The 26,826-nt window shown below is 38.2% G+C and overlaps 1 protein-coding gene across 6 annotated transcripts in view; it reads right to left on the reverse strand.

Moving 5' to 3' along the window:
* Window positions 1-26,826, reverse strand: part of PRKCD (protein kinase C delta) — a 75,231-nt gene that overhangs the window by 41,331 nt on the left and 7,074 nt on the right. For 3 of the 6 annotated variants that reach the window (XM_072876106.1, XM_072876111.1, XM_072876105.1), the window contains one exon: window positions 1,268-1,352. The exons of 2 other annotated variants lie outside the window; for them this stretch is intronic. The gene's annotated coding sequence lies outside the window, so the exon portion shown is untranslated. Of the gene's footprint in view, window positions 1-1,250; window positions 1,353-26,826 lie in introns of all 6 variants that reach the window. One more of the 6 variants, XM_072876108.1, reaches the window with a different exon arrangement.

Below are 26,826 nucleotides of genomic sequence, written 5' to 3' on the forward strand. Positions count from 1 at the left end.
ACTATTTAATATGCAAAGAAAATCAACCATGTTACTATCAACTATAATATGCATGGAGCGAGGGGGGAGGGAAATTAAAACATCTTCACATCACCAACGTCAACATCTGCTGGATGAACAAATACTCGGTTTTCACATGGATGTATTTGTAACACGCAGTTTTAAAGAAATCTTCAAAACATATTAAAATCTTAAATATTCCAAGGAGAATTTTCACAAGATTTGCTAGCACAAAATTCACATTAGATTAAAAATCTTCTCCAAACAGATACAAGGGACAAAGGGTAAATTCTGCCGTTTCTCTCCGTCCAACAGCGCACAGCAGCTATCAGGGACTCACGCTGCAACTGAAGGTGTTATTTGTCAGAGTTCCTTTCTTGCTGTAATTCTGCCTTGTTATAAACAGTGAGGGCAAACCACCTCTAACACAATCCAGAAACAAAGATGCGGTTGTGACTTTTACACAAAGCAGGAAGTAACATCAAAGCAGTGGATCATCTGGAGGAAATGCTGGCACAGGCCAACAACAGAGCGCTGAAGAGACTAAAAAACTAATGGACCCAAACAGAGCACAGACTGTTCCATCACTGATATGGGACTATATATCCAAGAGAAATACAAATGAGAAAACTCCCCTCCTGATTTGAGCCTCTGATTTCCTTGTAGTAATCTGTAAAACATTTTGTAAATGAACGTAAAGCTGCACATGCAGGTCATGGCTTTTCCATGCTGTCTCACAGAAATGCTCTGGATGGTATGAAATGACTGCTTTCTGCTTGGGTCCTTGCTGAGGCTGCTTCCAAGGCCACACAAATGCTTCGAGGAACACCAACACTGGTAGCCAGCACCATGCATAGCTGACCAATTGGTGTTCTTCCCTAAAAAGATGCAGCAGTAACTTTTTTCTTTTTTAAGATGCAAAAATATACATTATTTCCAACTTGCAGGTATTTTTTTTACACAAGGGTTTCCTGTCCTCTATTCTGGCAATGGACGAGGTGTTCAAGAAAGATAGCAACAAACTATTGCCCAACTTATTGCCCCCACATCACTTTCAAAAACATGAACAAGGACCTCCTTCCTCTTTGTGTATGGCCTACAAAGGTGATTATGCTACTTTCATGGTGATAATACATGGAAGCTTGCAAGTAAAGATGCTGGAAATGTGATTAGCATCCTTAACCTGTGCACACCACTAATGTGCACATTATGGGGTTTTTTTGTTCCCAGGTATGCTGCTTTATGCTTACATTACAGAAAAACTCACACGAAGCAGACAGGTTGGCTACAGTTCTTGAAGAACTCCCTTCACAGACAGGTATTCTTTCAGCTGACGATCAAAATAATCCCATCTGCAAGAGAGAAGAAACAATACCTATGCTGTAGGACATTTCACTGAACCAAAATGATGATGCTAACTACTGTCTACATTGCACGCCTACAATTAGTCTACAGAGAATTTTAGCAGGTTCTGTTGCAAGCCCTGGCCTCTATTTGATGGTCTGTGGGAAGAAGTCAGTCTAAAAATGAAGTCCGTTTAAAAGAGGCTTATTATATTTGCCGTTATCAACCTTGTCAAGAAGACGCACTGCAGCATTCTTTATCAGCTGGACTTCCCTAAGCATTACTGACTATTGCACTACTGCTATCCAGCTAAAGCCTGAAAAACATACCTATAACCAACACCAAATCACTATACATCATGATGCTGAATGCTTACAGCTGCTAGAGATGGCCAAAACATTATCTGCAGGTACTGCTTTGAAAGCTTAAAATCCACAGAGGGTTTGAAAAGTGTTCTCCAAAAAACAGGGCTAAACTCACACGTTGCATGTAGGTCCCTGCAGGAAAAGGAGAATTCTTCAAAAGTACTGCCTCTGCATCAGCATCACTCTTGCTTTTATTTAGGTTTAGCCATTTGTCATTTAGGTTTAGCCATTAAGATGCAACTATCTCCTATGAATGGTTTAATTTACTCCAGTTATTAATTTGATTAATCAGTCTATGGAATCCAAGAACAGTAATTAGTAACATGAAGCTTTTCAGCAACTATTTTGATAAACTATCTTATGGAGAAGATTTTACAAACAAAATAAAAAAAACCCTTAAAATTAGAACTGTGGGACTATACACTTATGAAAGCAAAATATATCCATTAGGTAATATTTAACAAAATGCAGTTATCTTCAGGAAGCCAAGAATGAAAAGAGCATCTTTAAAACAGCTCAACCACCTACAATTTCTGTAGTAAGATTTCTAAAACAGTGTATCTTCATAAAATGTTTTTAAATAATTACACAACAGGACTATGAAAAGTGAGAAAAGATGACAAGAAGTTTAACACCACAATTCCATTTACTTGCTGTTAAGTTTATTGCCAAATGAAATTTTTTCTGGTTCATAATTTCAAAATGACAATTCTATACACTAAATTCTAGTGTAAATGCTGTAAGTTTTGGGGTTTGCTTTGTTTTTTTTTTTTTAAATAGTACATGTAGAGTGGTTCACAGAGTCCTACAAACCTAGCTTGGAAAAAATGTAGTTACCATTTCCTTCTTTTCCCCCCCCATACTTTCTTTCAGATACTTCTGCTTTTGTTGGGTTAGGACAAAAGCTAGAAACAGAAACAATGACATAATAAAATCTGTCACTGTTTGTGTTGCAATAGTCTGGAGAAAAATCCATCTAGATAAGCCATGTAGCAAGAGATGTTCCTTGGTTTCATCCCACTCAGCCAGAAGCACAGATAATTCCAAGTTTCCACGCCTTTTTTGCATGCTCAGCAGTCCCAAAATTGCCTGAATTTATAGCTGCCATATAAATTGTCGATATTTCCCCAACACTCTCAAGGCCAAAAAAAATTACTGATGCTTTCCCTATCATTATTATGAGAAACGTTTCAAAATATGAGCATCAGAAACCTTTTTCTGAACAGACCAACTCTTTCAATCTTGGCAGTGCAAACTCCTGAGAAGCTTGAGGGGAATGCAGATAGCAGGCAAGCAAGAACTAAAGCAGACCTTATTTTATGGGGTTTTTGGAAGATGTACACCCCAATTTATTTGAGCATATAATAAGATATGATTAGCTCAGTAACAATAGTTGACTGTTCTTAAAGTGGTTTCAAGTGCATCGAGTAAGACAGATCTGGGTTTTACACTAGAAGATCAGTAAGTTGAGGAAATTTTGGACTCTGAAATAGACAGCAGGACAGGCTGTTACGCAGCATATGCTGCAAGATAAAAAAAGCATTTTACACTGAATGTCCTTTTTCGGAAAGGGAAAAAGAACACTTGGAACAACAAAGTTGGCTTTTTCGATATTCCACAGCTACTACTTGGGAGGGGGGCAGGGGGGGAACTACTGTCAGCTGCTTTTTCTTTAGAAGTATATAAGAAATAGCCATTTAAATACTTTTTTTTTTTTTTAAACTCCCGAGTTCTCCTTCCTCTTTAAATGCCAAGGACTAAACAGTAGATGAAAGCACTGTAGGCATGCTGTTTTTCACCATTACCAAAGTCAAGTCTGAAACAAAAGTGCAAATGAATCCTCTTCATTAACTTCAAACCCAAACATCAGACATTAAAAACATGCAAGAGGAGAAACACTGCCTGAAGTCCAAAGACTTTGTTCATCACTTCTGATAGCGCAAGCTGATATCATTTGATAAATAGCAACTGCAACAACATGGAAGGATTAATACAACGAGGCTGGCTAGGTGAAGCTCTAGGTGAGTGAACAATTCATTAATATCAAATCACGTTATGAAATGGGAGCATGTCCAAAATATGAGATAGGAGGCAAACCATGTTTTTTCTCTATGCATGCACGATTTAAGACTGATTAGGAAACTTTTTTTTTTTTTGACATGGGGAGTAAGTAAAGGGTTTTTTTCCCTGCAATTAAATAACACAATCACCTCCGTGTGAGAGGAAAAAACCTATCAAGTGAAAGGGATGAAGCTACACCTCTTCCTCCCAACAGTAATACACCAAGCTATACACCACTTCTGGCTCTATGTCACTAAACAGAGCCCTGCATGCCTTCTGCAAGCCTGAGCCCACAACTATCTCTTGGCTCCCACTTCCTCAACAACATTCAAGGAATTTGCCAGTATTTAGTCAGTATGACTAAATTGCAAAACTGTACATCAAGTGTATCATGTGAATACGAGTTCTCCAAAGGAAGCATGCCATTCTGCAAGAGGGTTCATAGACATTTTTGTAACAACCAGCACACTGGGAAAGCTGAGCTACTCATACAGCTTTCAGAAGAACCAAACCAAAGGAAAATAGCCAAAGAAAATCCAATATTTTGTACAGTATCTGGTTAGGTATCACCATAATCAAGTGGGCAGGGATCCACATTCAGGCATACTCCATTAGCATCCTTTAATGGAGGAGTTACACACCAAGGCCATCCCTCAGCACCGTCCTCACTCTTGCTGAGTATTTTGATCCAGGATTCATTATAACATTCGAGATTTTCTTTCCTATATGTAATTATGCACACAAAGCTGTATGCATAGTTTTCTGTGCAATTTTAAGTTTCCTGGAAATTGAGATATATTTCCCAGAGACAATAACACAAAATGCCAACAACATATTTTCAAATCAAACAGAAAACAACATGACAACACTTCAGCTAAACTTTTACAACCCAATATACATCACCTTTCTCTTCAAAACAGTGGTGGTTTTGGGGGTTGGTTTGTTTGGGTTTTTTGGGTGTTGTTTTTAGTTGGTTGGTTGGGTTTTTTTTACTTTCCACTGAAGAGGAAAAGCTCTTTCCTCTTAACTCTGAAACAGCCAAATACCGTAAAGAGAGTATGTCAATTACAGTTTAAGAAAAAAGGGAAACTGGAAATTCGTCTTATTTCAAACTTACTGGGTTAATGTCTCTATATGAACAATGAAGCAGCAAAAAATGGAAATAGAGAAACTGAGGATTCAACAGAAATACAAAAAATGCCTTCTAAAACATGTCAATGAGAGAACAATTTTACTTTGCCCTTTTGAAAACATCAGCAGATTATGCAGTTTAAGTGCCTCTCACAGAGCACAAGCCTCCAAGCCAGAAATTTATATGACCGCCAGCCCTATGACCTAATCCTCCAAGTATCTGGAAAGCTACAATATTCATTAGTCGAGAGAACTGTATCATCATTCATACACGCTGGAAATCTGCTGCTCAGATAACCTCGTCAGAGGAAATACAATTCAGTTCATGGATGCATGATTTTCATCAAGGCTTTTAAAGTAAAAGGACACAAGATTTGTGAACCAAAAATTTTGCTCATTAACTGTGTATTGAGTTGTAGGAACAGATCCAGTCCTCCCTCCTGACTGCGTCTGGCATTGCTGGGGTTGTTTTGTTTATTTTTTTGAGAAGCCATTTTTTCCCCTGAGGGCCACAAACATACTTAGTCACTTCAATCAGACATTAGACAGCAAGATGGGCTGAATCTGCCTTGCTGAGCACAATGCTCCCTCTTCCTTGCTGCTTCCTGGTACTCAAAGGCTGCTCAGGGTAGGTAGGAATCATCCTTTTATCCTGGTTTGTTTGGTGTTTGTTTTTTTTTTTTTTGTATTACCTAGAATGTGAAGGCCAAAAACCACAAAAGAAATATAAATAACCAATAAAAGTCAACTTAATCAAGACTTTTTCTATGGTTTAATAACTGAAAATAAACAGTGAAGCCATACACGGATACATGCATCACTACCTGTGAAAGCATCTCTCACTTTTGCAATGAAGAAATGAAATAAGCACAACTGAGCGACACAGAAGGATGTATAGGATGATGATAAATAATGAATGGCCACAGGGACTGATAAGGAGAAATTGGAAAGAAGCAAATGTAACTGAAATTTATTTTTAATTAAAAGCATTTGCTCCTGCTGTAATTTCAAAGTTCAGGATTAGATTTCCAAAAACAGATAAGAAAATAGAACCACAAATTATTTTTAACTGTCCCCTCCCCTCCGAATCACTTTCTATAGGAAATGAAGATTTAAAGCTCTACAGTAGACCTGGCATTCCCAAAAATATAGAAGAAACAGACACAGCTCATTAACAGCAAGCTGAATTAAAGCATAAAGGGATCCTAAGAGAGATCTGGGTTATTTAAAGGTAGCACAGAGTTTACAGTACAAGTTGTAATGTAAACTCAGGTTGAGATGTACTATTTAATACCATTTTTAATTCCTTCCTTTTTAATCCTCCAGATAAGAAGTTAACAGCAAACCTTTATGTTTTTACCTTTTCCTGAATTTTGTGGTTTAAACATATAAACTCCACACTGTGATGACATGGATGCCATTTTTATCTAAACACTGGGATAGATGTCTGCTAAGAGCCATATTAAGTGATTTTCCACTGAATTAATAAAAACATATCATTTTAGTACCCTTATTGGGGAAGAAAACCTTTAAGCATTGACATGTCTGGGACACAACACAGTAAACAAGAAAGAAAAAGCTAAACAAGAATCCCTGGAGCTTTAGATGAGCCAGAATCTTGTTTGTAGAAATAACCATGGCAGGACATGCTCAACTATTTTGGGTTTTGAAAGTAAGAAGTCCTGTGGACTGGGCACTGTCAAGAACATCCTCTGGCCACCTTCCAGAAATGCTATTCCTACTACTTGAAAGACCCAAATTTCTGGAGGATGAGTGCAGATCAAATTATTAGATGCATATTGTCTGTCATGGCTTTTTCCAGCTTCCACTCCAGTACTCATCCTACTAAAAACTGGAGAATCATTTAAAAATGAGATGTTTGGTTTGCATATGCAAAACACTACACAGAGAAATATAAAACATATACTCAAGAACTTCACTTAACAACACTGCAAGTCAGCATCTGTTTTGTTACTTTATTGGATCATGGCACTAATGAACATGCTGATAAGCAAGACACAAACTTCATTACTTGTCTAAAAAAATACTTTCAGGAAGCAAAGACATATGCAACTGACTTGCAAGGGTACCTAGAGATTACCCAGAAAAGTAACACAAGTGAACACAAACACTTTGATTACAGTTGTGCTTTCATGTCCCAGTTAGCCCACAGAAGCAACGGAGTATTCAATGATTTTCCTACAAACAAGCTTTCCTGGCTCATTATGGCCTATCATTTCCTCCATCACTAAATGGATAAATGAGTTAAAGTCTTGGTTACTTTCCCTGCATCTTCCAATTATTTCTGACTTTTTGCTGTACATGTTCTTTTGCCATAAAGTGCTTCTTTGTGATAATTTTTATAGCAATCTTTTGATAGCAAATCACAAACTGCTATCACTAAATATTACCTCCTGTACCATGTCATGGTTAGGAAGCATACCATTAGGACATGTCAATTCTGTCACATCATTAAATTAAAAAGGATGGTGTATGGCTGCTACTGGCACGGAAAAACTCACAAGGAAAACCAAACCACTGTAAACCACAATGCTCCTAAGGCAATAGCATATACAGTGCATACAATGCTCTTCCCAATCTTTACAGTGCAATCATACTTTTAAAAGGGACAGGCAGGTAACAGACTGCAAGTATGGGAGGGAAACACACAGGAATCAAAATGCTCCTAGTAGTTCCAAATGCAAATGTTCCCACTCGGAATTAGAGAAGATCCCTTTCTTAACTCTCAGCATGGAAAGACTGCATGTCCCCAGGCAGCAGAGTGGGAAATTCTCTTTCCACATGGTGTAATTTGTTTGAGTAGATCTGCCCTTAATGGTCTGCCCAGTCCTGCCTCCAAATCTTTCCTCTGTGTATTAGCTCTGTCCACACTGCCTTGATTCTTTCCCTCCTTGAATGCCAAGCAGCTCTTTCATACTGTTTACTATGCAGCTTGCTTAATCACATCTTAATTGCCCCAGCATTTTGTATATCTGAAATACCTTTCACTTCCACGCAGCAGTGGGAATATCCTCCATCTCACACGTCAACACAGCTCAAACGAGCAAGTAGTGGGTGCTGGCAAGGAGCTCTCCTGTTATTTACAACAAGCCACATCCCCAGCACAACTTAGCCCAAAAGACTCCTTTCTGCCTTATGGTTTACAGCACTCAGCACTCTGCAGGCCGCAGGATGCTGGCTTTTCCCCACAGGTCTGGATATTTGCTTCCACTACAGCACTTTAAGTACATAAATCCTGTTCTAATACTGCTTTTTCCATGTTAGCAATTACTGCCGAACCCACAGACATGTTATGTGACCAGGACTGAGAGGTAATTCACACAACTAAAAAGAGGTAAGTAGATGCCTGTAACCCACTTCTTAGGAAAAGTTACTCCACATCATGGATAATTTGAGAGTCCCCTGTATTGAGTAAACAAAAATTAAATCAACTTTGGCCCAATGAATTTCAACTCTGTGGGAAAGAGCTGTAGACAGCTACATTTCCAGCCTTTAATATACAACCCCATTCTGCCTCTGTGGGACTTTTAAAAAAACAAATATTTACTCAGACCTGAAACACAGCTATACGGAAAAATGTATTTGCTTACATTGTGAAAAGCCTTAATTAAAAAGTAGTTTTGTAAATGTAATTTTTATGCTCCTGTAATATATCTCCTTGTCCAAGATGCAGTTTTCCAATTAGAGCATTAGGGTTTTCTTAACTGTTCAAAAAGGAAATCCATCTTTAAAAATAAAGCTATGAAACCTATTTATGTTAGAAAATGTCAGAATTATAAAAAACAGCACTTAAAATTCACCTGAGGAAATGTGAAGGGAGAAAAGAACCTCATATGATTCTCGTGTAGCTGTCGGTGCCTGCTGCTCATCTAAGATGTGTACTGAGAAACAGTGGTTATTGGTAAGATATGCAAATGTATATCATACTCACCAAGATCAGATATCCTGAGGAAGAAGAACCATTTTGATAATTATCTCCCCACACTAACATTTTTGTTCCACTAAAGTCTAGGGTTTTTCAGTATTAAAAAGTTATGAGAAAAATATTTGCATAAAGCAATAATGACATTCAACATCTATTCATTGAATATATCAAAAAATTGATATAATCTTGACTACCAAACATATACAAGTACATATAACAGGTCCCTGGACAAAAGGAAAAATTGAACTTCCATATGTACTTGTGTAAGTGAAACTGTGGAAAATGTTTCCAGTATTACTGATGGAAATACTGTATGTCATACAGTATTTGCTCAGTGGTTTTATAGAAATATTTTCCTTATTTTGTTAGGACTTTGGATTATAGTCAGGTATAAAAAAATTTAATGTAGTAACAACTTACACATCTCAAGCAAATGATACAGACCGTTCAAGCTGCTTTCATTTCCTTTTCCAGAGGAACAGTGAAAAACGAAAATGCAGAATAACCCCTGTGTTGCTGACTTCAGACATTACCCACAAAAACTACACAGAAACCTCTAGAACAACAAAGCCTGCATCTGCCCTACCATTCTTTATAGGACAAAAGGATACTTAGAGAATAAAACAAGTGCTTCTCAAGGAAGAAATAGGAAAAAATGGTGAATATAGATTCCTTCCTGTCATTGCAAATAGTCTTAACACATTTTTCTAGCAATAGCATTCATTTACAAAGGAAGATAGACAGATACAAGACACCCAACTAGCACAAGCAAATTAAGAGAAATTGAAAATAACTCCTTTAAAAAAATGGTGCTAATCATATTGTTATCAGCCCACATTAATGCATTGTGTAAATCACACAGCAAACTGGATTTGTATCTTGACCTTTCTCAAAATGCTTAACACTGACTAAAAGGCTCAGTGCAGTGTAAACATTAGTAGACTTGTATAAACTGGGGCATTACGAGTTACAAGAGTTTCAATCCCTAGTTATTACAGAGTTTGTTAAAATTTCCCAAGGTTGTCACCTCTGACAGACTCAGATACAACAAGTAAAAAATACCCCAAGTATTTAGTACTGTTCTGGGGCAATGATGCATAGTTTAGGTACTGCCCAAGAAATACACTCTTCACCCACCTTGAAAGTAGACCTGAGAAGTTCTAGGGTTTTACTTCAAGTCTTTGAACAAAAAAATAAAGTAGAAGCATTTTAAGCATTAATCTTTTACTGTTGCAGCATAGAAAAGCAGTTTAGGAAACTTGAACAGTACTAAGGTAGAGTTGTTTCCACAGTCACTGTTTATAACTTCCAAAACTATGTTGAAATTTAGGATAAGCAAGTACATTAAAACTCTGTCTACAGAAGAGAAAACACTGATTAGCTTGTTTTTTCTTGTCAGTAAATATTTTTGGGCTCTTGGTTAATTCAAAATAAATCTTCAGTATGCTATAGAATGGAAACATTAATTTCTGCTCTCCAAACAGAAAATAGTGAAATTCTCTAAGCAATTTGTAGTAGCAAGGTTAAAAGATAGTTAAAATTCTTCTAGCATCATCTAGTGAAGTTACAACAGCTACACAAATAAATGATTATTTCAGATACTTGTGCAGACTCAGAGCTCAGTGGAACACAGTATTACATTTATGATCTTGGCATGAGAGAGTCAAAAGAACGAGGTTCAGGCTTGTGACTGTTCACTGCTGACATCCATGCATCCATTCCCATTTACTATCACCACCTACCTACTAGAAAATGAGGCTGACCAAATGGATAGAGAAAGCCTTGTCTAGTAGTAGCAAGACATCATCATATCTAAGGATTATACTCTAAAGTCTTAAAAGTCAGAGTTTTACTATTTCTTTCAAAAACAGTCAACAGGAACACTTTAAGCCAGGTGTCAGGGTGGCCAGTTACAGGTTCCTAACAGCAATTCTACCTGCTTTTGAGGCAATGTGTTACTGAACTTACATTCAGAATTTTTCATTCTGTCTCCTACAGGAAGGGGAATCAACAGTCTTTCTGTAATTTTGGGAAGATGCATTACGCACGCAGGTTAATTAATTTGCTTCCATAATCAGACAGGGGAGAAGAGTATTAGGATTCCTCCTTGATATGAGTCATTCTTGTGGAAACTCCCAACTTCCTCACTTACTCATAAACCAAGGCCAAAGAGTGCTGAGTAAGTACATAGCTCAGAATTGCAGGGACAGGTAATCTGCCATTACAAATACTTACTAAAAGTTCCAAAGTCCTCTTTCAAAGCCCTTTTTCAGGTCTGAAACGAAATCAGCAAACTTAATTTCCAAGGGGCATTTCAAGCAGTTTGGAGACTGTCTACTCACCTTTGAGATATGTATTTATAAAAGTATAAGCAAGAATAATAGACATGTTTTTTTCAAGAGCTATTCCTTTCAAGGGCCCTGCAACAAATTTGTTCCAAATGGCCTGAAAACCAAAAGTGATTTTATGATTATGGTAAAAGTAAAAAATCTTCCTACCAAGTCAAGAGCTATTTAAGCTATTAAGAGTTCAATATGTCAACTCCATACTCCAAGTATTGAGTTGTCAACTCCATACTCCAAGTAATAATACTCCAAGTATTATTTAAAACTCTATAGCAGCCAGCAAAATATAGCAAGAATTACTGTAATATTATTTTTAAGATGGTATTATACCAAATGCACATACTGGGTCCACTTTAATTTCTTTCATAGATTTTGAATGCAAATCCATGAAAAGCACTTTGCAATAATGTTGCTGGGAACTACCGTGGCTCCAAACGTTTCCTAAGAAAGATCATGAACAATGTCCTGTGAAGCCGAGAGCAATGGTAAGGAGCTGTATATGGGCTTGGTGGGTGGCTGGATGTTGGAACCTACCAAAAGGACAATCTACTGAAGAGCTGAAGGGCAGATGAACATAACTGCATGTTAGTTTTGGATGCGAAGACTATAGGCCAGGCTTAAGCCAGGCTTGATGTAAATGTTAATAGCACCTTAATTGACAAGTTCTCAGTTTATATCTTACACAGTGTTAAGTAAAACCTATTTATCCTACGAAACTGCTACCCCACAGAACTCCAAGCTTCCCCTAACAGTACCTTCACAATAAATAATAAGTAAAACCAACTAAATATAAGGACTGATGGAGTATGGAAATACCCAGGAAACTGGAAAAAGAGAACCTCAATTATAAAGATAAATTTATTTTATGATAGTCTCTTCCTGATGTATTAACCAGCATTAGCAAAGTACATTTTAGCAAGAGTTTCTGTGTTATCTACTCAACTACCTGGCTAGAACGTATCTGAAGACAGTCGTAATTCAGAATGGGCAGATGGCAAGACCAGGCTTAAAACATGATCATTCTCTTATCTGTTTTCTTACACACAAGGGAGGAATTATTTTGATAGAAGTTTCACGACACCTCATCCAAATCCTTTACATTGAGGAACACTACAGCTAAGGGCCTTCGGTTTTCATCCTGGTACAAATGCCTAGCTTGCCTTAGTTTCAGCACGCATCTCTCAAATAGGAAACAGAGTAGCATTCTTTCAGGTTTCAACATTCGTTGGACTCACTACAAACAATGACTGAAACCTCATTTTCACATCCAAAAATAAACAAGAACAGGGAGAGATTAGATTACATAGCAGCAATCAGTGACTTCTGCTACTACAGGGAGAGAGGCTAGTATCCATAAAAGGAGACAAGGTCCCAAGTTGAACTGTACTATTTTCCTTTGAGTTTGACCTTGAATGCACCATGACATTGAGAAACCCTTTAACTTCTCTGTTCCTTAGTTTGCTCTAATAAAACAATATATATATACTTGCCAAAGTGCTTTAATTATGAAGACTGGCGACACAAACTGTAATATTAAAAATAGATTTTGTTAACACCAACTCTCAGCTCAACTTGGAACAAAGAGCTGAATTTGTGCCTCGTATTTAGAAATGAAATTTCTAAATTCTAAATGGAAATTACTTGTGTTGACCCAATCCCACAAAGAACAGTTACACGGAAGAGCCTATATTTTAAAATCCAAACTGTCAATCACAGCCACGTCTGCAGAACAACTTATCACACGTCATCTAACCAGTGGAGGAATCAAATCTGTAGAGCAGTAGCCACTGGAGGCTTTGTGGCATTAACCAGCTCTCAAAATACAGTTCAGCTCTATGGGAACATACCAAACATTCCCAGACACTCTGCCTGTAAGTTTACAAACACTCCATTAATAATGGTTTAAGCATCTAACAGGAGAGAGATGCTCAAACATTACATTGAGGGCCAACAGTATATGTAATGCAAAATATGACTTAAGATCACCTAATAAAGATAAAGAACATATTAAAAACCAGAGCTCCTTAAGAACTCAAGATTGTTTCCTCACTGGTATCTAGTAGGTGAAATAAATGTTTTGGACCACACGGTATGGAGAGAGAAGTCAGCAACAGCCAACCCACAGAGCAAAGAGGAGAGATGTAGAAGCATAACAAATGATTCAAAACGTGTTTGAAAGCTACAAGCATTAAGACAGCTTAGAAAACTGCATGACAACTGTATCTAGAGGGGGGTCGGGGGGGTGGGAGCAACATGTGGGAGAGAAAGGTGGAGAGAAACTTCAAAATTATTACTTTTGCTGCTAGTTTTCACCTCTATTTCGAGGTGAATCATCCAGGGGGATGATTCCGAATCATCCAGGGGACAGACCCTGATGACCTGGATGTTGGGATACGTATGGCACATTTAAGATTTTTCCATCTCCAACAAACTAGCAGGTTGTAGATAGTGGGTTATGGATTAGCAGAGAATTTATTCTGCTTATGTTTTTCAAGTGACAAGCCTTAATTAATTATATTTAGAATAATTATTTTGCTCTCATCACACCTCAGTCAGCTCCTATCGCTTCTGGGTTTAACCACTCCTTTTGGCATAGCTTACAGACATAAATACTCCTGCTCAAGCAAGCTGTAGGAGTACATGGCAACACACAGTACATTAAAAAGACATAGTAAAGAACAAGGAACACGGCCACCATGAGTGGACTGATACGATACTAAAACCTTTTACCTGGTAATTCCTAGTTCCAAGACCTAGGCATTAAGTAGTTGGGGGGTGGGGGGGTGGGGGGGGAAGTTGTGCTACAACTCGGGAATCAAGCACTCCATGATTTAAGGGGATAAACAGCTCATGTGCAAGTATTTTGACCTTAAGATATCGCCAACTTCATTTTTCATGCTCCTTCGAGGTGGCAGCATCCCTGTCAGGATGCATTCCAGGGACCACAACAAGCTGCTTCAGTTGAGCTCCTAAATATGTCCGTGTCTTCTTAGGAGGCACTGTATGCCAAAACACATGCCAGGAATGGATATGATGGATACAACAGCCCTGACTAGAATCCCAGCTCCTCAGCAGGTTCAGCAAAACCAAACTGTGCCACCTGTAAGCTTAGGGACTGGAGCAATGGGCCATTCCTCCTGCACTAAGGGAGATGAAGGAAAGGATTGGTCCTGGGCTGCAGAGACAGGGAGAGCCCCAAGAGTTGGGGCTGTTATGCCACCAGTATGACCTTTCTGGTAGCAGTCAGGCTAACTTACCGTGCTCTGACACATGCATGGTAGGCACCAAACCAAGTTGGTATTAATACCCCTAAGCAGTCTGCTGCTCCAGGCAGCTACCAACCTCCCCAAGCATAATTAGGCAGCCTGTCTGCAGCCTTCAAGCCCTACATAAATCCCAATGCCAGCAGCTGCAGAAACAAGAGGAGGTGCTTTGGTTTTGTTTTCTTCTTCATCTTTGTTCAAAGGAATGAGTGGAGAAGTTTACCTTTATCCTTCATCACTCATCTTCCTGGCTGCAAAAGTCTATTCATGGGACTCTTCCCTGTCCAGCTTTTCTGTCTGGGTTCTTTCCCAAGCTCCAAAACCCAGACCTGTGGCTTCTAGAAGCATTTCTAAGTAGGGGAAAATAAACTAAGATTTTAAAAGATTAATAGAAATAATAATTAAAAAAAATATTGTCAAACCAGCAGATCACTTTTGCTGTTGCCCAAGGAGTTCTATAAAGACTTGAGAGTTCTGGAGCTTGAAGCTGATTTAAGTTACTTAGTTGACCCTGTCTTTATGCTGAACACATTTTATATGCAACCCATAGGACTATATTTTTAAAAGAAAAGCTTAAATTCAGATGTTCACAGAACTCCCATGGAGGAGTATGCCATTTGCTGAGGCAAGGGCAAGTTTAGATTTTTCAGAGCCCAGCATTTTGATGTCTCACATTGCTATGCCAATGAAAACATTACTGGGGGGAAAATGGTTAGAATAAAACTCAGCAACATTGAGGATTTTGTGGAGGATGTCAGCAATATCATGACCAGAGCTACAGTCATTCTTGTTACATTTGTAGTCTGTTGCTCATGCAAGAATTCTGCATGGACAAGCTAACTTCAGCAGCAGGTCTTTCAGCTGATCTTTTTCTTCCATAAATGCTCCATTTCAAGACATTAGTCAAGGCCTTTTTTTTTCCCTCTGGTTTTTTTTGTGTCTGGGTTTTGTTTTTTTTCCCCCTCCATCTTTTTGTGAGGGCAGCCGGGGGCTTTTTGTTTCAGAAGGAACAAAAAAATTAAAAAAAAAAATTAAAAAAATTACAGTATTTTTTAATCTTCCACGGAGTGCTGATCATTATTTGAGCGATGGAATTTAATTAGATGGATCACTGGCTCATTTCCAAACAGTAGTTCCTCTTTTGCCAAGAAGCTGAAGGATGGTGCCTTCTGAAAGAACATTGAGCAACTTTTCTGGAAGCTGACTGACACGATCGTGTCTATTCCACATGCATTATTTGAATATCATATACGTATTTCAGTGTGGCATCAAAAAGATAAAGATCCATCTGAATACATGCAATTTAACCTATGTAAGCACATACTTCTTTCAGATTGCTCCTCTTCCTTTGAAAACACGTTTTTAAATGATGAGACAGTAAAAAGATATTATAATGCAGAAGTACTTAATAGGTAGTTCCCATGTTCTGTGTACTTATGTATACAATTACAAATTAAGTTATGACCTCTGTTACCCAAATGATTCATTCAAAATAGCAATAATAGCCTCTGACATGCATTACAGGCATGACTGCTAGCAAACTCCATTGACGTTGCTTAACATCTCTGACTAGTAGACGTGTTTTCAGTTACTTACAACTATGTCTAATTTTAATCACCACATTGAAGTTCCACAGACTTGGCAGGTTTTCTGCCTCAAAGGGACAAAACTCCTCAAAGACGAGTTTTTAAAGTTTCATCCAAAAAATTTCAGCTCTTTATTAGGACATGGCTAGAAATCACCTGGAATGTACTTTGGAGACACAGGTGTAGTTAAAATATGAGACTAGCATCTTAAATAGATGAGAATCTCCTACTTTTCCTATAACAATTTCCCTTTAAAATGAGGATAATTCCATCTCTCAATGACACTGTGAAAATTCTCTGAAAAAGCTCGAGTTACTCTAATCACAAACACAATACAAAGGACAAGAAAATTACTGACACTATCTTCAGAGCAGTTTAAGCAAACAAACAAAAAATCAAAATAAGATACAATTCCCACAGAATTAAAGGACAAGAACAACAAAATACCCCCACCTTCTCCCAGCCTTTACACATTTAAGGAAGCTACCACATAACTACAGACTGGCCCAGTTGTAGTTTGCATATTAATCTTCATTTGAGCATTTTTCAACATTTCATAAACTCATTTTTCTGGTGGGCAATGGGAGATGTGATATACACACAGTGTCTGGAACTGGCATGACTGCAGCCCAGTGGGTCCTTCCAGCATGTCATGAAATAAAAGGACCTGTTCTACCAAAGGACAGAAGGACATAATTTCTATCCCACTGTATTCCTTGTTCCTAGTGACCTTGTTAGGCAATTATCTTCCTTTATAAGTGGAAATCTGGAAGCTTGCCACTTCAAATAGCTGCATAATAAATGAAATTGTCTGCCAAGAGTACTCACCTGTCATACCTGTCTTTCATACTGGGCAAGGTTTTCATTCTGTCTTCTAAAACTTTTGGATATGGGCTGCATCTAACTATGCTTAGGCAAGACAGAAACAGTCACATCATCAGAAGAGGATCTGGGATTCTTCCTTGAATACACAAAGTAGTAGATGAGTAAATGTGCTAACCCAACAAGTCACCAGGTTTGTCTTTCTCGGGGAAACCCAGCACAACAATGTACGCCTCCTACCTGTTTCTAGCACAGCCTAACCACAAAAATTTAACTCTATTGAGTTAAACTCTATTAACTCTATTAAACTCAAATAATAAAGAGCAAAACAAGTATTTTGTAGACTCACTGTTTACCTTTTTTTCTGATTTTTCTTCAGTAGTATCTTCCCAGACACATGAGTTTTCTTTTAGATAGCCTACAACTTTTAAGACCCAGGCTAAGGCAAATCTAAGTCATAGTGACCGAGTCCTTCAGGGAGTAGATGCAGTGCTTGCACCTGCCAGGAAATAACAGCTGACAACTGAGCAAAACTGAGAAGAATCCATCTACATGAGCCTCATAGCTTGAAAACTTTTCCTGCTTTTCCAGATAAACTGGGCAGAGCCGCAGGAGACAAGCTTTCCACATTGTAAATGGAGCAGCAATCAAACTGAACTGCATGATCCTCATTCTCTTGAGCACTCACACTGAAGTCAAGAACAATTATTTGAGATAGTACCTGTGGCTCTTGACAAGGAGACACAAGCTTCTTGCAACTGCTATAACTTTATCGCACTTAAATATCCTGAACTCGGACAATAACTAGAATATGAACAACAGAAAACAAGTCAGAGGGCAGACAAGAGAGGAACCCTTATGTTTCATACAAAGCATCACCAGGAATCTTTTCCTTGTTCACAGACAAAGAGCCAGCTTGGAGGCAGAAAGGAAAATTATTAAAGCTATGCCTTCATAGAGAAGAGTTAGGATTTAGTAATAAATACAACTTTGCAAAATGAAGTAAAGCATGTGTATGCTTGCAGTAATCTAACAGAGACCTTTTTCAATTTGATTCCATAAAAAGTTATATTAGCCCCTGAGAATAATCAGGACTTTCAATGTCTCCACAGGCACTGGGGGAAAAAAAAAAACAAACTAAAACAAAACAAAAAATGTAGATCAAAGCATATATTAAAGCGTCAGCCATCAAACTCTGGAGCCATAACAAAGGCTTTATAATCTAAAAAAGATTAAATTGTTGCTATTTTAGAGTGTTTCTGTGAGTGAGAGATAAATGAGAACATGGTAGAGGTCCAAAATATACCAGCTGAATAAAACCCAATCTGTTATATTTTCCAAGACAACAATCTGCTCTATGAGCTTTATTAGAAAAAGCATGGCGAGTCTAGCCAATTTTTCCCTGAACAGGAAAACCTCAGCCCTGTATATGAATGGCAAGAAGAGCCAAAGAGTGTAACAAAGACCCTTTCAAACACGGGAAAATCTAACTAAGAAGGACAAAATGGCTACTGTGAAAGAACCAAAACTTCTATACCCTAATACATTTCCAAAGGTGGGGTTTTATAGGAATACATGACTTTATTTGTATACCCTTACACTACACACTAATGTCATATCAGTTCTTTTGAAGTATTTCACTAAATAAAACAAGTGTAAACTGTGACAGACTCAAAGTGAAGAACTGTACACTCTTGCAGAATTGTTTGGTCACAGTACAGTTGCTCTGAATTTTACACTGCGTATTCACAGCTCTGTTCACTTTACAAAGCATTTTGAAATGGAAAAACCTCCAGCTATAAGCAACTTCTGAATGTCAGCTCACTGTACTACCTCCTATATTGCTAGCTACTGAACAAACACCCATTGGGAAGGTTAATACAAAACTTCAGCAATTAAAGGAAAAATCTTTTAAGTTGCTCCTTTGAAGAGATTCAGACAAGCAAACTAATTATTGTGGCAGATCCTGGAAACATCTGATTGCAAACCGCAGAGGACTTGACAATAGCACAATGGATTTTGTTCAGAAGAAAAAAAGTGGGAAAAACACCAAACACTCCCATTCCTTTAGGATGACCGAGAAACTTAATTTGGGGCAAAATACATTTTACCACATCACATGTTTTTCTCTGGAGTTTTACCATCTATTTCTAAATAAACTAGATACTAAAGCTGTACACATTTTCAGAGACCACCAATTTGTTTTTTCTCCAAAACTGGGACACCTGTAAAACCAGCAGTTTCCATATAACAAATTAAGGACACAGAAAGATGACTTAATGACTGATCTCAGAAATTCATTAGATTGCAGTATACTGCTTCCTGCTAGTATTACCATTGGAATTGGTTATTTGTTCTAATAATGGACTCTCTGTGGAAACGTTACGTTTCCTAGGAGTGCAAGCGAATTGCCATCAGTCTCTGGAAGGAATAAAATAAGAGAGAGAATCAAAAACAACCTAGTAAAGTTTCTTAAAATCAGCTTTTGACTGTTTGCTACTTACATATCCTATGTATCACACAAACCAAAGGTCAAAGAAGAGAGCAAGCTGGACAACAGAAAAACAAAGCTTTTTGGAGTTTCATGATCTAAAAGGTTTCACTGCAGACCTTTTGTCTTTAAAAGACATTTTAAGTACTGAACCGCAGCTGGCTTTTCAGCAAAGCACAGAAATAAAAGGCATAGGATAAGGAAGTGGAGCCCACGAATACAAAGTGAAAGATGAGTTTGAAACAATTCTGTGAAATATGCTCTATTAAGACTGATGTCACCAGAATATGTCATGTGAAAATGTGTTTTAAAGTACAGAATTTGAGGTCTCAAAGTAATTTCTCTCTTGCATAAAGCAATATCAAGATTATGTTTTGCTATTTTCGGACTTTAACAACAAAGGGTTGGGTTTTTTTCAGGGTTTTTTTTGGGGGGGGTTGGGGGCAGCGGAGGGACACATCCCGTAACAGGTGCAATGGTACTGGTTAAAACAATTGTAGCAGAAGGAAAAAATCATTGCCTTCATTAACATTTAAATCAAATGGGCTGTCTGGCTAAAGTCAGGGAAATTTCATTCCTGAAACACAGGCTTGCCGCATGAAGTATGAATGTGAGAGTTTACTTATTTTTATGTCAACGATGGTGCTACTATGCCAGCTAAATTATGACCATATTGAGATCTTTGTGAGCACATCTACAGCAACAGAAAAACTGGTTTAACTGCTTTCAATCTGGTTTTAGTCAAATATTGTTCAAAGTCGGGTGAGCCCAAGTAACTCAAGTCACTATCTAATTCCTTCCTGATATGATGGGCTGTACAGTATTTGAGTACATGCAGGCAAACCAAAGTCTAACAGCAACAGATAAACTTGGTTGTCTTTGCAATAGGAAAAGGCTCTAGGCAGAGTGAAGTACAGAAGTTTCTGGCTTTTGGTTGGGCTATGAAGTAAAACAGCATTTTGCTTTCCCTGCTGGGTTACTTCTAGCACTGTTAGCACTGGATGTAACTAACAGGATAAAGTCCATCTGCGCTCCCCTCTCGGGCCCCTTGACATGTCTCATCAGTGCAGCCACAAAGCCCCTTATGCTGCTGCGAGATCCCTTAAGTAACATGCCGGCCACATCACTGCTACTGGTTCGGCCCTTTCTACTGGCCTATAAAGAATGCAATGTTTTGGTTTGCACAGTTGGAACACACAATGAAACATCTTAAAAACTGTTTCAAAGTCAAAGCTTACTTTTTTTTTTTTTTAGTATTTAGCAGCACCTGAACACTCATAGCCTGCCCAGAGCACTAGTGTTGTGCTCCAAAAGACCAATTCAGAACTTGGACAACTTCAACACATAAATGATGTGGGAACAAGCTTAGAAATACGTTTATCAAATGCATAGTCAGAGCCAACCAGCACCTGCATTCCAGGATTCACATTAAAGGAACAAAAGCAACCAGTCTACTCCCTCTTAATAAGTTGCTTGCTAGGGGCATTATTACTTGTAGCTGTTATTATCACTGAGCTGTAAGAACAAACATTTTCACCACATATTTATGAATATCACATGCATCTGATGTCATATGGCATTATACATTTGCAAAGAAAAAAACCAATTGTACTGTTTGAGTTTGTGGGGATATGCAACTAATGGACACATGGTGCAAAGGTTCTTTAGCTGACCCCCTCCGCCTCCAGCTATCCAACTCAAGCTGAACACGAATTACAAGAGTGCTAATTCTATATACATGGGAATATTGAGAAAAGTTTAACAAAAAATGCTGCAACAGCTGAAGTCATTGCATTGCATATAAAGACTCAGAGGCTGAGAGGACAGGCTTACATCTCCCATTCTTTGATGTACAACTTGTGATTCCAACTTGCAGCTGCACCAAACACGCAACAGGGGCTTCCCATAACTTCAGCCTTCCCTGTTACCATGTTCCTTCTCCAACAGGAAAGGGTTTTGCTCACTGATAACCAGAATATGCCTTTCTTGCAGTTTATCAGATCAAGCATTCAGAAGATTCAAAAAGAGAAATTCTGTTTAGTTCAGTGCAAAGATTTGCCATCTCAGCCAACCATAATCTCAGGTAAATATGAGGACGATATGATGTTGCTATTCTGGTTTTCTGCAATTGCTTCCAGAGAGAAACAGTCAGTATCAGAACATGGCTCGAAGCAATACTGAGCAAGAGTCTAACTGGAATCTGAGGAAAGATGAAATGAACCAAAAAAGCTTTTCCAGCTTCTTTTCCGAGATGACAAAACCCTTTCTGTTACTCCACTCATTTTCTCCCCATCTTATTAATATACCTGCATGGGCACAAAAGATGTGAATTCTTCATGTAAAACCTAACTTCAAGGAAAAGAAATCTCTCAAACTTTATAATACATCATAAAGTCCCAAAGAATGCACAAGAAAACTCACAAAGTCTCAAGACTATTTGCTTTTCCCTCAGATGTTGGCAGGAACATTTACCTCGTCTTTGTTCTAGCCTTGATGCAATACTGTATGCTGTCAGTTACACGGAAATTTCTCCAATTTCCAACAGAGAAGGGCTCAGGCTGTGCAAGGCTGGAAGTGGGTGTTGCTTTGCAGCACACTCAGCTGAGCTCAGCGTGGCCAGTCCTACGATGCTGGATGAGAGCTAAGGGAGGTAACCCAGCCGGATGGCTCAGCACTTGCCCTGCTTGAGATGGGTCTGGCAGCAAAGCATGTAAGATGACAGCCCACAGGGGGGTCCCCCAACCAGGCACCCACAGTCAGGCTATTGCAATAGGAGAAACAGGCAAACAACTCAAGAAAACATGATGCATTACCCATGTCTTCTGGGCAAGCAACAAGCCCAGCAACAATTTACCCAAACTACACAACACATTGAGTTAAACAGAAGCAGAACAATTCTGCTATCCAGTACAAAAGCACTCTTGCTGTTGTACCTCTTCAGAGTCCCATATCCAGCTCCAATCGTTCCCACCCCCACTTCCCTCCATTGCTTCATGCATTGAACACAGATGGTAGATAGAGCTACACTATGGTATTTATACACAGGCTTTAAAAGACTTACAAAGTATAGAAACTGATGTACTGCAAAGTGTATCTTTTTTGTAGCTTTCCAAATTTCCTAACAAATTACTTCGGGAGATTTAATGGTTAAACAATTCAGTAAGGGTATTAAGCGGACTTCGGAAAATAAGACCTGATCAGAAGATCATAAGTATGCTCTTCTTCATTTACTTACTGCAACTTCATCCACCAGAACTCCAAATAAGAGCTAAAGGACCAAGGAATAATACCAAAAGCACAGAGACACAAACAGGCATTTTTTTAAGTTGCTTTTAACTCTTACTTATTAGGTGGCAGGGTGCTCTTAGTCACTAAAGCAAAACTAAATGCACTAGAACAAGGATACATTCTTCCATCTTGGTCTGCCTGGGACACCTTGCCTATAGCAAATGTTTTCAATTACAGGAGTCTGGCATCGTTTTTTATGCTTTTAAGAAGATAAAACGCTAGATATGGCTGTCTTTCTTTTGAAGTATTTGAGTGCCCATACTACTGCCTCACAGTGTCTGAGAAGTGTTAAGTGTACAGCCTAGCTTGGAGAGCTGTTAATTCAAAACAGAGCTGTATAACTCTCTGGTTTGTTTAAAGCAAAGAAAATATCCCTCTGTTGAGACTCACTTGAAATTTTTTTTTAGTATTAGGATCAGCTTACTCCCTGGAAAGCAGCATGAAGTAGTAATAAGAAAGTCAGATTTATGAAGAAAAAAAAAAAAGACCAAACCCATAATACAAGTAGATAATGTTTTTCTCTAGACTAAAATAATGCCAAGATCCTTCCATAGCCCCCCAAATAAGATTTTTTGTCAATGGGATGAAGTCTTCAAGAAAGTAAAAAAACCTCAAGAACTCAAGCATACCATCACTATGTGTGTGTGTTTCAAAACATTTTAAAAGAATTTAGAGCCTTTTCTTCACCGTCTATCGAAGTGTATAGCAATTTTTCCAGCAAATGACAATCCAGTAATTGACAGTTAAATTTAAGGAACTGAAAAGAAATTATTTTTTTTCTACTGACTGACTTACATTACAGTCATCACAGATGTTATCATAAAGTCTTGTAACAAAAAAGAAATAAAAAAGGAGTCATTTTCTGTTTGACTGACAAAACTGAATACATGCTACATCATGGCTTTCAGAGTATTTTTAGCTTAAAAAAAGATTTCCATTTTAGGTCATTACAGCCAAAGAATACTGCTGATAAGTAAAATCAGTTTTGTTATCAACCAGACAAAGCTCAAGTCCTTACTGCTATGGTAATTAATTTCTCATCATTTATTTCATGTGGCTGGAAGGGGTAGAAAGATTTCTTCCTGGACATTTTTCCATTCAGAGTCCTAAATCATTTTACAAGTTTCATCTATCAATCAAGTTGAACTTTGCTCTAACAGCAGCAGCAGCAGAACTTGTATCCTTACAAGTAGCAAATCAGTTTATAAGTGTTTAGGACGATTGTGTTTGCATAAGCTTTTGTATTTAACTGCATCAGTGTAAGAACAGACTTGAAGTGGAACACCACATATGCTTAGACAAGGCTTAGCTATGATAAGCTGACTCAATTTGGACACAGCAAAACTGCTGAAATGCATTTATAATAATGTTATCCAATTTAATTAAATATATTTTGGCCTAGCTACATTAAATACCTATATAAGGTCTCATTTTCTTCAGGCAGAAGATGGGAATTAATTGTTAACTTAGCTATAATCACATATTATAGAAGATGAACTGCTAGTTCATCCCTAGGAAAAGAAAAATCATTAAAATAAAAGACTTCTCCAGCTTTTTATGAAGCATTAAGTATTTACCCACAATGTAAAGCACTGGAAAGTGCTGGGAAAGCCCTATCACTGTTTTAACAGTCTGGAAAGAAAAAAAAATAGTGAAATTTAGTTCTTCTGAAAATACATCAAATTATGCTTCATGATCCAAGAACAATTCTCAACCTGACTTTTTGTTTCAGCACTGACATACATACTTCTTACAATTTTTAAAAATAGATTTAACCTAATCTCTACTACATTTAGAAATACAGTAATCTATGCATTAAAAAATATACTTGTATTCCTATAAATATATACTTCACTTATGTTTTACTTATAATTATATATTCACTAAATGCACTAACGTGTACTTTACTTAAGCAGTACTTGGAATCTAGTATGCTATTTTAATAATATATGCTTGAAACTCAGCTGTGAATAAGATATACACTAACTCCATATAAGAAATGTACATGAAAGTACTTTTCAGTCAAAATTTGCCCTTCAAGAAAATAGATATTAGGGTTATAATATATATTACATTTCTAAGAATCAGTATTGAAGACTTCTTGTCAAGATTTGCTCTTTAAAAGGAGAAATGAATGCTACTACATGTTACATTCAAAATCAAAATACAGATCTGAGAAGCTAAACACAATGCTGCAAGAAGTTAGCAGCTCCCTGCTTCAAAGTTTTAAATTAGGCTTACACAATGCAAAGCTCTAGTGATGGAAAGATTAGGCTCACAGTTATTAACTAGTAAGAGAAGAAGGAAACAAGCAACAGAACAACACACAAAAAGTGGAGGAGATTGAAACTAAAAGCAGATTTTGGGCACAAGAGGTCCTTTGATTTGTCCTTTTCTCTAGCTAGGAGACAAAATAAAAAAAGAAAAGAACTCGACATAAGGAGAGACAATAAAGGGCTGGCCTGTTTTGGCTTCTCTTCCCGTTCCTTAAATACATATCTATGTAAACTTGCAAGCAAATAAACATTTCTCTTTGCTTCAGCTGCCACCCACTGGAAAAGGAAAGCAACATTAATCCCAAATTGCAATACCATAAATGGGTCAGAAAACCAATCTGACAGATGCTAGTACAGATTACATTAAAGCCCTGGGATTGCCTTGAAAATCTTAGTGGCACTGCTAGAAATAAGCAAGCTTGCAAATTAAACTGAAACAGAAAACAGAATACAGCAACAAGCCAGAGTTCCACTTCCTCTACCTGCCCCAGCCCAGGCTGGTGGGCGTTCGGGTTGTATGGCAAAAGTTTTGGAGAGGAGCTGGAGTTTGCAAGGATGAAGTGAGAGTAACAGGGCTGGCAGCACCCCTCTGACAAACATCGTGCAACAAGGACGAGCAGCATCGCATAGCCTGGGAGTTCTCATCGCTCTGCGCTGGGCTGCTCCTGCTGTACTCCAGGTCTCTCTCTCTCCTCATATTACTGCTCTCTCTCCCACTTGCTCTTGCCTTACAACAGTAATCAACTTTGTTGCCTAAATGGCAGCTTCGGCATTCCAGCTTTCCCTCATTGGTAACCCCCCTATTCCCTTCAATGGACACATGGGATGTCTGTGGTGCAGGAAGCTGGTGGTGCAGATCCAATAACTTAATCATTTAAGTAATAGAGCAATGTGGAAAGGCTTGCTGAAAAAACAGTATAGGCTGCAACAGAGCATTATCATCCACTTCAGATGAAACTTGGTCTAACTTTAGATAAAATAAACATATACTTACACCAAAAGTGCTTACCTAGGATAGCAATATGAGGAAAAGCATGCATGAGGAAAAGATGCAATGACAGCAATATAACAGCATGTTGCACAAATGCAACAAAACTCACCCTTAAACTGGAACACTGTCCTGCAAACATGCAATTCTGGTGAACCTGCACTGAGGGTGTGATGGCTCAGCCAGGGAAGTCAGCAATCACAGCTGAGACCATTGGGCAAGCAAACCTGAATGATACAGACACGACCTGACTTCCTGGAGAAAAAACCCAACCTCTATTAAAATGAGACCGAATAAATGGGGAGAATTAGATTCCAGAGAAACTTCCATATTTAAGATATTCTCAAGCGTATATGCGATGAAGCAAGTTTTGCTAACAGAATAGCTACTCTGCAATTATGCATGAGCTGAAAGGTATAAATTGATTGCAGATTCCCTCACCGTAAGAGTCTAAGGAAACTGGAAGAAGGGAAAAAAAGCCTAATACAAGCTCTGTGGGGATTAATAGACAGACCTGTAAGTCCTTTGGTCCAAATCACACATTTCCTCAAAAAGGCCTGTAGAAAAAAAAAAATCTACCAGGAAAAAATATCTGGCAATATCCCCTCATGAAATTTCTCTTCTGCTGTTGTAAAGGTGGGGAGTCCCACAGTGGAACAACTTCACTGGACTTGCACAACAAGAGATGCTTCTTTCACAGGGCAGAGTCAGGTCCAAGATACCTGCCAAAGTTGTAATACTACTTCGAGCTGTATCTTCCTGCTCTCTAGTTCCCCAACAGGATTTTTTTCTAGGCAGGACACAACTGTTGTCTACTGACCCTTGGTTGTACCTGTCCTTCCCTAACCCTTGTGCTAGGTTTGAAGGAACTAGGTAACTGGGGATGCTGGAGTCTCCTTCTTAGCTGAGAGAATGGGAGA

The sequence above is a fragment of the Ciconia boyciana genome, chromosome 11 (assembly GCF_034638445.1).
Source record: "Ciconia boyciana chromosome 11, ASM3463844v1, whole genome shotgun sequence".
NCBI lineage: Eukaryota > Metazoa > Chordata > Aves > Ciconiiformes > Ciconiidae > Ciconia > Ciconia boyciana.